This window comes from Engraulis encrasicolus, chromosome 8 (genome assembly GCF_034702125.1).
Source record: "Engraulis encrasicolus isolate BLACKSEA-1 chromosome 8, IST_EnEncr_1.0, whole genome shotgun sequence".
Lineage (NCBI taxonomy): Eukaryota > Metazoa > Chordata > Actinopteri > Clupeiformes > Engraulidae > Engraulis > Engraulis encrasicolus.
In genome coordinates this window covers 28,687,943-28,692,893 of record NC_085864.1, presented here as the reverse complement: position 1 = coordinate 28,692,893, position 4,951 = coordinate 28,687,943, and positions in this window count along the sequence as shown.

Here is a 4,951-nt window from a genome sequence, read left to right as displayed (position 1 = left end):
TCTAACTTCCCTAAAAGGAGCAATCTTGTTTATGGTTTGCAAAAATAATACTTTAAAAAAGCCTGATCAACATCTTTACATTGAATCACAGATGACCAGTTGGGGAGCTGTAGGGGGGCGTTGATAAGGATACCAAGGCAGCATTTGTTGAAAAAACGTTGAGAAACACTGTGTTAAGAAGGATGTGGGGGGCGGAGTTTAGTTGCCAATGGGGGCTAATAGTCTGTCTGTTTGTTTTATTAATACTAAGGGGGCATTGTCAGGTGTATGATGAGGTCAAAGTGGGCATTGGGAGGCTTGTGATGAGGTCAGGGGGGAATTTGTTCAAAAAGGTTGAGAACCACTGCACTAGATGATACCGATGGCCAAAGTTTGAGGGCCCCTGCTGGCTCATGGAATTCAATTAATGGAATTTAATTTACCCTTGGTGTTGATTGTGAAACTCTGTGACTAATCCTTTTAGGAGGCCTGCCTGGAGAAGCAGACACTGGAAGATGCGGACACAATTTGATTGAATCTTTTCAGGATAATGGACACATTACAGGGAGGAAGCTGGAGGAAGCAGGCTGTGTGGATTCATCTAATCAACAGGTTAAAGAAAGCAGCATGTTAACACATGACGTCATGAAGACCTTCGCCCAAGAGGGACCCGGCGGCCTAGGACCTGATGTCAGCAGATTACATTCTCTGTTGGCTACTTTCTCTGTATCCATTCCCCTAGGTTGTTATAACAATGATATAACATTACTGTATATTTTACTTAAAGGGACACTGTGCAGGAAATGGTCAAAAAAGGTACTGCAACTATGCTGCTCATTGAAACCGGGCTGCCTATTACCAAATTTGATCTTTACATGAAAGTTTACTAAGTAATAAACAAATATTTTCTAGTATGGTCCAAGTACAGTAATTTTTGCCGCTAAAAATGGCTATTTTTGGAAATTCAAAATGGCGGACCATGGAGAAGATCCCCCTTTTCATGTATGAAAAGTGCATTTTTTCCAGTCATGATGAATACTTAGAATTTGATGGTGGTGGTAAGTATTCATGAAAAAGCTAACATTAGTGAATGGGCAGCATGAATTCTGGAAATAAACAACTAAAAATCTCACACAGTGTCCCTTTAAACAACGAATCCATATGTTACATTTTGGTCAATGTCAATAAGAATAATTACATAGATGTTTAAGTTATTCACCAGCTGCTTTGAACCTGCGATCTGTGTTTGCCTCAGTGATGAAGCTACATTCCAAAGGTCTTTGGTTGCTAAGGACAACAATCAGACAGTAGTTCCACTCAGCTAAGTAGACTGAGAAAAAAGTACAGTAGGCTAGTGTTAGTCTTGTTTTGGCCTATAGGGAAGAGGTATGTGTAAAGAGAGGTGTGTGTGTGGGAGGCGTGTGCTCAAGAATGGGTGTTATGCAATGATATAATGGGGACAAACGAGCTAAAATAACTTGGGGACAAGTGAGCTAAAGTAAACCAGCATGAATATTTTCAATTGACTCAAACAATGGCTAAAATCTTACATGTATAGGCGGCCTACCTTTTTATTATCATCAATTCAATTCAATTCCATTCCATTCATTCTTTATTTCAGACCCAGGGGATTGATATCACGCTAAAAAAACACAACAGCACAGTACAAAGCTTAAAAAAAACAGAACAGACAGAAAAATAAGGGAGAAACACAGATATAGCATAATATTATCATTTTATTGTTATTGGTCTTTCACTTTTTATTGTCTTTTTTCTCTTATCATGTGTGTATTGTTTTTGTATATATATTTGGTGAGCCTCCTGACTCAAACAAATGCATAGCTTATCCAAGGACGTCTACAGTATAAGGCAGGGGTGATAGTGAAAAAAAATCCTTAGCCTGAACTGTTTCCCCTGCTGTAACTACGACGACAAGATACTGCATAGTGACGTACCGTAGGCCTATTTTGACACATTATTCAAACATTTAATAGTGTATGACCATTATTCAAGCCTGATAGTAGAAGAAAACCCTGAACCTGTAACACTTTCTGAGAAAGGAATAACCTAATGGCTAATTATTATCAAGCTTTTTATTTTTGCAAACTCTGAAATCAAGCATGGAGCCTGAATACTAGGCCTATCAGCCCTGATAAGGAGACAGGGTGGTTTCATAGAACGCCATTCAACGGTTTTGATGCAACCGCGACTGATTTACTTACTTACTGTATCATTGCTCTTATCCAATGTGATTTTGCTCTGTCTAAATCAAATTACCATATTTCATTAAATTGAATATTATTAATAACACCACACAGACCACAAATATGCTTATAGGTATGCAAGTGGCTGTGTCCCATTTCTCCCAAATTAAATTTACACACTAAACTTCAGTTGGAGTCAACTTCCAAAATGACAAAAAAACGGGTTTTTACTAACCAGGGGCCTCATGTACGAAGCTCACTTACGGACAAAAAAGCTACTTAAGTTGTTTTCCACGGTCACGGTCAGATGTAGCCTACTAAAACAGACTAGACGTGGAAATCTGCGGATCTCCACGCGAATTTCAGGGCTGCTGTGGAAGTTTCCGTAAGCATGGAAGTTGCCGTGGTGCATTGCGTCCTTTTGGCGGCACACAGAGGCATGCAGCAACCAAGCATACGTCGGGCCAACGTCATATGTGGTTGGCTACATCGCCCCCAACCCAAACGGCATAAAGCCAACGTTGGCACGGTCGTCTGACCTTAACGACACTTGCCCAACGTTGGCTCAATGTTGGCACGGTCGTCTGACCTGAACGACACTTGCCCAACGTTGGTCCAATGTTGGCACGGTCGTCTGACCTGAACGACACTTGCCCAACGTCGGCGCACTGTTGTCACAGTCGTCTGACCTAAACGACTTTTGCACAACGTTGGGCCAACATAGGCATGGTTGGCGACCCGGGAATGTTATACACAGTCTAATTAACATTGGGGCCTCTATTTCGATGCGAACAAAAAAACGCAACACGACCATACCCTTATTAAAATGAACGAGGGGAGTTTATTTCCCGGCCGGATGGATAGCACCCTGCCAAGGTGTCACAAATTGTCATACGGTAATCACAAAGACATAGGCTACATCTCCCCTCCACCATGATACATCTTCCGAATGGAGTGTATTTCCCGACCGGATGGATAGCACCCTGCCAAGGTGTCACAAAGTGTCACAATCACAAAGACATGATACATCTCCTCCTCCTCCATGATACATCTTCCGAAGGGAGTCGAACCCTCGCGGATACAGCGCGTGTTAGCAAGGTAAGTGGCTATAGCAACAGAACTGTTTTACCATTATTAACATTTCACTTTTACGAATAGCCATCCAGCCGAAGGTAACCATTTCTGTTTTAATTGTTTTATTTTATGTGTAGGACTGTTATATATCTGTCTGTTGTATATCCCCCTTCTAGGTTTCTGCTAGCACACTCTGGCGCTGTAGTTGTTAGCAGCCGAGCTATGTTTAAACATAGATTTAGATAAACAAACCGGCAGATAGCAAACGGTAGCTAACAGCATTAGCTGCCGGTTGTTTCTTGTGATTTCCGCCATTAGCTTAGATAAAGAAAACCCCCCTTTAAAGAATAACACAAACTATGTCTGACGACAAAATTTATTCCCAAAGAACCATCAAAAGGCACGCTAAATGGAGGGCTGATGTTATTCTTTCCGAGCTAGAACTAGGTAGGCCACCGACACCAGCTAGTCCAGCCCTCGATTGTACTGCTGCCGCTGCTGCTGACACCGAATATGTAATGATAGATGATGACGCCCCCATGAGTGACGTAGGTGATAGTGATAGGCCCACGTCCCTTGATGTAGGCAACGTCGTCTGGTTTGACGCACTGGATTGTGAGGAGAGTGATGAGGATGAGTGTGGAGATGATGATGATGATGATGATGATGATGAGGATGATGATGATGAGTCTGCCAATTTTTTTGAGGGACAGCTCAAAGAGTGGGCAATAGAGAGCAAAACACCATTATCACACCTAAATAAGCTACTACTCATTCTGAGGAAGCATCATCCTAATCTCCCAAAAGATGCTCGCACCCTTTTAGGTACACCATCGGGGTATGAAGTGAGAGAAGTTGCTGGTGGGACCATGCACTACTTTGGGATTGAAAAGGGCATTAAACAAATATTGCAATCGATGAACAGGTCTACCCTCCCAGATAGTATTCACTTACAGGTGAACATTGATGGCCTACCATTATTCAAAAGCAGCAACCAGCAGTTTTGGCCCATTTTAGGACTGGTTGAAGAGGACAAAATGAAACAGCCATTTATTATTGCGCTGTATCTGGGATCCCACAAACCAGACAACATTAATCATTTCTTGGGCGATTTTGTAAACGAATGCGGTAAACTAAAATTAGAGGGAATCGACACAATAGGCAAAACTGTCCTTATTAACATTTCTAAATTTGTTTGTGATGCAGCTGCAAGAGCATTTGTAAAAAACAGCAAAAGTTACAATGCCTACCACGGCTGTGAAAAATGCACCCAGGAAGGTACTTGGTCTGAAAACCGCATGACCTTTCCAGAGGTCGATGCATCTTTACGAACCGATGCCTCCTTCCACAACCAGGATGATGAGTACCACCATAAAGGACAGAGTGATTTGGCGAGGGCTGGAATTGGGATGGTCACACAATTTCCCCTAGACTTTATGCATTTAGTTTGCTTGGGGGTCATGCGGAAAACTAATACTTTTTTGGATGAGGGGGCCACTTCCAACACGCCTCGGGTCACAGATGATCCAATTGATTTCTGCAGCTGTTATCAGCTTTTCATTGAAGCTCCCCAAAGAGTTTGCACGTAAAGGAAGGTCACTTGTTGAAGTAGACCGATGGAAAGCCACAGAATTTCGTACCTTTCTTTTGTACACTGGGCCAGTCGCACTGAAGCACCATCTGCCAGATGCGCT